Source organism: Toxorhynchites rutilus, chromosome 3, assembly GCF_029784135.1.
Source record: "Toxorhynchites rutilus septentrionalis strain SRP chromosome 3, ASM2978413v1, whole genome shotgun sequence".
Lineage (NCBI taxonomy): Eukaryota > Metazoa > Arthropoda > Insecta > Diptera > Culicidae > Toxorhynchites > Toxorhynchites rutilus.
In genome coordinates, this window is record NC_073746.1 from 238,547,238 (window position 1) to 238,554,252 (window position 7,015).

At 37.5% G+C, this 7,015-nt stretch overlaps 1 protein-coding gene across 1 annotated transcript in view; it reads right to left on the reverse strand.

Annotated features, from left to right (window-relative positions):
• LOC129774053 (uncharacterized) overlaps positions 1 to 6,559 on the reverse strand; it is a 66,680-nt gene extending 60,121 nt beyond the window's left edge. The window contains exon 1 of the mRNA XM_055777749.1: positions 6,245 to 6,559. The gene's annotated coding sequence lies outside the window, so the exon portion shown is untranslated. The remainder of the gene's footprint in view (positions 1 to 6,244) is intronic.
• Between the last annotated feature and the right edge of the window lie 456 nt (positions 6,560 to 7,015).

Here is a 7,015-nt window from a genome sequence, read left to right on the forward strand (position 1 = left end):
TAATGGTAGCATTGTTTTGCTGGAATGTGATTTTATGACGATATCCACGCAAAAACGGTAAGAGAGAGAATTCCAGAACATGTATGTAATCCTTGAATGATGTTAAAGCTATCTTAAGCTTTCCAGTTGCACAAAATCCTGCCCAAACCATGCACGAGACTCCAACAAAATTCCTGGTTGAAAAATACTGTTCATTCTTTTTTAAATCACACCAGTACCCATTGAAACCATCAGGACCATCCAAATTTAACCTTTTTTCATCAGTGGAGATAACCTATACATTAAAGAATTTTTCGTTTTGGTATATAGCAAATTGTATTCTTTTGGAAATTGGGCGTTACTTGATGGGATCGTCCAATCCGATGAGCAATTTCTCTGATACCAACATTTTCTTGGTGAAATGCATCCATTTGTCTTTCTTCTCTTTCTGTAAGCACTTTTTCCTTCAGAAATTTGCTGATTAATTGATCAAAACAACTAAAACAACGGAAGATGTAACTGGTCTTATGGAAACTTGACACTTGAAAAATACAAAAACATTCGTTTACGCTCAGCACTTGCACACACACATATGAAAATCATACAATGTATGGTAGTCACCAATACCTACACACTAGAATATAAATTGTAGCATTGTTTGTTTACAATGACACAAAGCAGCAATATCATCACCTGGTCTTATAAAAGTGGGACAGAGTGTACTTTATCTCTCTAACGCGATCAAGTGTCTCACCATTTATCTTTACCAAACACTCGATATCATAATATCTCGAAGAAAATACCATGTACTTGTTTCTTCAAACATATAATTTTAACTGCTTATAGTTCAACCAAATACCGAGGCAATGTGATTCGCCATTCAAGTGCAATGCTGTGGATTCCAATTTTCTAGCTGCTATGAACAAAATAGTTTCGTCAGCAAATAAATTGATATCGCAAAAAAGTTCTAAAGCTTACTAGAACAAATATTTTTCGATGCGACTCATCCATAATGTATACACTTGTATACACTAAAAGAAATCGGGGTTTCCAAAACTATTTTTTTGATACCAATTGTCTTATAATCGCATGAAATGTCGAGATTTACTGTTATCTCGCAAAACAAATTTGTCAACAGCTAGGTACTATGTTTGACACTACACTGAATTGATACAATAGTAACTATCAGTCACATTAACTCAACATGCAAAAAATGTCATGGTTTTGGTTTGGTTTGGTCAGTGTCAAAATGATGCTAAAAGGTGGAATGACCAAAATTTGGTTCACTTTAATTTGACGCATTTTTTAATTGTGCAGTTAAAAAAACTGAAACCCCTCTTTTTGTAGGCATATGCGTGTAGAAAGATTTCTCTATTTTGATTTTGACGTTTGCTTATCAGTTTAAAAAATGGCATCCAAGCAAGAAATTACCAAGTTGGCAAATTCGGCCTTCGAAACATATCAAAGGAACAGTAAATATTTCGCTGGCCTCAAAGATCATGTATGTTGACATCGTTAGAGTATTTATAGTGAGACTATGTGAAGTGTCTGGTCCACGTCGATGAGCCGCAGATGATTGAAGTCCTGAAAGGCAACATTTGCCATGTTTTCAAGATATGAGGAATATAGTTTCAAATAGCTCCAAAAAGTGAACGAAAATTGGACTTGGTGTGAGCGATTCATTAAGCTTTTTGAAATTTGGTCAAGCAGGGGAAAAAAGGGGGACACGACTCTCTCTCTCTCTCTCTCTCTCATCCGTCCATTGATGAGGTAACTACTTTTGTGCATCAGAAATAAAGTTTTCGTTCCTCTTTATATGGACGTAAAATTAAGATTGCGTACGCGGGTAACAATTTCGTTCTTAGGGGGGTATAAATGTGGATTGCAGTTGAATTGAGAGGCAAATTTGTCAGTTAGAATAACCACTGACTGGACTAGTTCATCAGTCATCCTCGCTAGGCAACGCTAGTCAATTCAGTTTTTGTTGACGGCAACTGCTGAAGCATTAAAAAAAACTTAGGTAGCCTAATGAAAATTTTGTGTTCATCAACAATTTCTTCCGTTTCCTCTTATTTCCTGCTTTTCTGCTTTCTTCTGTTTATCAGTATTTGTTTGAACGGAATCTGCTTGCAACGGAGAGTCAGTGAAAATTCGTGATTTTCCCCTCTTCCGTCCTCAAGTGGTGGTTTTCTGCGGTAATGTTTTCGGAAAAGTAAAATCTATCTGAGCTTTGAACGCATTGTTTTGCAGCATTCTTGGATCATCCGATGAGTGCAATCATTTGAACATTCAAAATCCTTGTCCTAAAAAAACGTTTCTCGAAAATGGATAGCAAACTGTCATTTTGAATCCAGCTAAGATATTAATCGGAGTGAACGAAGCATTATAAGCCGATGCAACTGCAAGCAGGATTGCCAACTATAATTTGAAAAAATCAGGAAGAATGAAAATTAAAATCAGAATAAATCAGGATAGCTTATATTGGGTTGTCCGAAAAGGTAATGTCGATTTTTGGGAAAACAAAAACATAATTTTCAATCAAAGCATTATAATTTAATTTTATATCCACAGTTCTATGTATTCCTTCCTTCGGGCGAAGATCGGATATGTAAAGAATTAATAAGCATGGTATAAATCCTCGCATAAGCGGAAATGCTAGTGTTTTGCCTGACTTTTTGATCGTTTATATTTTTTCCGAAAAACCTACTGCATCACTACAGAACTAATCATCCATGCTTTGGAATAAATTTTTACTCAACAAATGAGGAAAGCATATCAGCAGCGGAAGACTCGTTGAATTTTTTTCATTTGTTATGATATTAAGTACGGTTATAGATATATTTACCATAGTCCCATCTTTTAATTTTATTCAACTTTAAATCAGGCGAACAACTTACATATAAAATCTTTTTATATTGACTGTGGATTCAAAAGTATTCTCTTGAGTAATTTTGCACTCTGAAACGTATTCCTACATGAATAATTTTGGGGATACATCTACATACACATTATCCTCAATAAAGCAATGTTGTTCCTCAAACTTAATCTCGTTGTAATTTCATAAATTCGTCAGACAATCTGGTTTAATGGAATTTTCTAGCAATGTTTTGGGAAGCCACGAAACAATTGAGGGTAGAGATAAAAAATGAGTGGGTTATATCTATGATATAACCGCAAGGTTGACGTGGAACTACCTTAGCTTAGCAATCATTCGTTTGTATTGATTAAATTCTTGATTGAATGAAACAGTTTCCAAATTCAATTGAGTTCAATATATTTGCTCTGTGAGTGAAAAAAATGAACAAATGCCGTGTAAAGTCAATTCATTTATTGTGATTGATTGTTCTTCGTTACAAGTAAATTTAATGACGGACCTTTTACGTTTGGTATGATGACTAGAACAAAATATATGTACGGAAGAATTCTCAAACGTTTGATGAACCAGCCTAAGGCTGAAAATCTTTCCAATGAAGACATAAAAAAAATTATCAAACGATTATTTTATTTTCCATTCCCTCTGAAGTTTACATCCCAAAAGTGTACATACTTCTCGAATCTCGAATTTGCTTGAAACTGGGAAGTTCATTCGCTTCTAGTGTCTGCACGATTTTCCCAGGTTCCTAAGTTTAGAAGATCATGTTAGGACAGACATATTCCACTCTGCACAAAGGCAAGCGAGGACAAAAGTACTCGCAGTTTGCATTTATTTGCAGAGCCTATTTCCCCAGAAACCTCGGTTTTGAAGTCTGTGTTAGGGAAACACATTTCAATCGGAACGAAAATACCCCCGATTTGTATGAATTCGCAATGCCGATTTCCCCACGCTCCATGGATTTGAAGTCTGTGTTAGGGAAACACATTCCAGTCGGAACAAAAATACCCCCGACTTGCATGAATTTGAAATACCGATTTCTCCAGGCACCTTGGTTTAGAAATCTCTATTAGGGAACACATTTCGGTGGGAACAAAAGCTCCCCCTACTTTCGTGTGTTCTTCTTCTTCTTTTTGGCTTTAAGAGGGTTTAAACTTTTCAGTTCACTCGCCTCTAGGCTCTTTCGTGTGTTTGCAATGCCGATTTCGCTGCTTGGTTTTAAAGTCTGTGTTAGGGAACATTTTTCGATGAGAACAAAAGTCCCCCTACTTTCATGTATTTGCAATGCCGATTTCCCCAAGGCTGCTTGGTTTTGATGGCTGTGTTAGGGAAACCGTAAATCGGGCCAATCAAAACGATGCAGTTAGGGCGTTTAGATAACGCCTAATATTTTACAGTTATTCAATTGTTTATCTAATGAAAAACAACATTTTGTTAGTTGCGATAGATGCGTAGAAATATTCCCTATCAAGTGATGCAAACATCTCTCCTATCCAGTACGAAATGTTCGAGCTATAAGCATTCGAAATCTTTCATTTTTTCCTGCATGTTCTGTGATTAGGTTTTCATTTTACTCTCCATATATTCCGGTTAGACGTAGTCCCACGTCAAAAAAGTTAAGTACAAAGTTTAACTTAATGTAAGATATATAAAAGCGCGAGCCGGAGCACTATCATGGCAGAAAACTTTGGCATGGAAACCAGTATATTTATTACGAATAATGTAAATAGTACAAAAATCAGGAAAAATAAGGATCATTTCAGAAAAATCAGGATAAATTGAGTATTCGTTAGGATATCAGGGAGCGTGCTAAAAAGTCTGAGAAATCCTGATAAATCAGGAAGGCTGGCATCTCTGCCTGCAAGGTCGTGCATAGAAACGGTTTTTCCAGGATGGTTCAGTAGCCAATCGTTCTGGGAAACTGAGAGCTTTTGCTTGAAAATTCTCATAACTGAAACAACCAACGACTGTAAGCGATGTGTTCAATGAGGTTTAATAGATACATGAATTATGCAATTTTTTCGGCAATATTTAATTTTTCCAAAGCGCAATGGCTTTTCTGACTGTCGAGCAATAGCAAAATTTATTTGTTTATGCTGCTTTTTCAAATGTTCCAAAAATTCCGGAACATTGAGAAACAGTTTTCCTGTCATCCAACCGCTAGTTGGGCAATTGGCAAAGCCAATGGACCCAGTTGGACCACCTGTGAGCATAGGATCATGAAAACATTCCGTTCGAAACTAGTTCGGTAACTCTATCCATCTCATCTTCGTTGATGCTCTATCGGTTTTCCTTTTGTAGTTTCGAACCATTATAATGCCTGAGAATCAGACAAGGCTAAAAGCCCCCGTACAAAGTTGCCCCCCTTTCCCCTATTTGAATCTCTTGCAGCGTGGAAAACGCGCATTATTCTCACTTATATTGCGATGCGTTGTAATGTTATAAGCTATTCGAAAATGCAAAATTCCAATAAGCACTTAGTTGTGAATAACTTTGCTCTAATATTATTTGAAGTAAATAACGCCAAATAATACGTCTTGAGTGTATTCTGAGTGGTATGTTCCAGAATACGCGAAGATCAATGCACGTCGAATGTACATTCTTTAACGAGAAAAAAACAGCATAACGTGGGTTCAATATAGGTTCCGACATTTGGCTTCCGGTGGGAACGCATGGTGCAGAACAAAATGGTAAATAGGTAAACAAGCAAGTGCGTTTGATTTCGTTCATTGCTCCAAATTTTCTAGTTATCAAAACAGTTCATAATAATAATTCATATATTTATATATAGGAACACAGGAAAATATTCCCTCCAAATTGTCCTTAGAGATGGTAGTAGAACTAGTGAGACACGTCCAGTGTTTGTTCCTCCGTTTCAAAAGTCACCCGAAAGCCACGCTGGAAGATTACATCATAAACTTGATCTCACTAATCCCAGCATCAACATCATTATCTTTTTCAATGCTCAAAACTATTCACTTGTCCGAGCCGAGTCCTCAACGTTCGTGCATCCGCTTATTCAAGTTGCAGTTCTGCAGGAGAGGCAACATCCCGAGAAGGTCACTTGCATATTTCAACTGTCACACACTGATGGAATGCCACCGGTTTCTTCGTCCAAGGTTCCTCCAACCCAATAGATAAATTCAAAAGTTGCTTTAATCCTTTCACCGTCGTATTAAGCTGTTATTTTTCATTTGTCTTCACTAAGTTGATATTATCGTACAGTTGTTTCTTATTTGCTTCTCAAGGATTCCACTTCATAAAACAACACTCTAGAATTGGTTTCGTGAGATGGTGAGCCGAATCTTTGCTCCACTAGGAACGATGATGAACTTGGCATTGGCCAAAAAACCAATTATGCACATGTTATGCAATACCGCACTATGTCCTCACCTTTGGAGCAATTGTTCTTCTTGCGTGTCACGAGCCGAAAGGTTAAACACGATTCTCAGCAAGACTCACACGCGCTCTAAGCTGCGAACCTTTCGAGCTATCACAGCTAACTGAATTGCACGGTGGGGTGTAGCTTTTCTCGTGGGCTAGAGTTTTCCTCCGGACACACTCACGCTTGACAGTCACTTGAGGCAGATAGGCGCCGGATAGGGCGGAATGAAGCATGAATGTGTCACACGCAAACGACCACCTTCCTTTTCCTTCTGCTCTGTTCAACTCGGATCAACACGCGCGCGCGCTCGATGCAATCAGTGTGATGTTGTTTTCGCAAATGAAACCGAAAAGGAGTTGCGGGCTTTTCAGAAATCAACTGAGTGTCGAAATCTTAAAACATAAGTTTATATACGACAGTGAGGGGAAGTGTGGTGCTTCGCAGTAAAAGACAAAAATCGCACACATAGACTTCGATTCGGTATGCTTACTTGAATCGAGTCTACGAGACCGATTCACTAGTGTTAGACTTAATTTCGGCATGTGCACCAAGGGAAAATTATCCTTGTGCATCAAATCATTTTAAATTTAAAAATACTAAACAGTCGTTTTCGATTAGCCTTTTGATGAGATAATCTTAAAACTATATCGCTCTGCTGTTCGCTTACGCCGAATGCCCTACTGACAAACTGATGTGAAAAGACAAAATCACTACCAAAATTTCGCCAGTGCCAAAGAGATGCAGAAATGTTTAGTAATCGAGTTGACTTCACAACATCG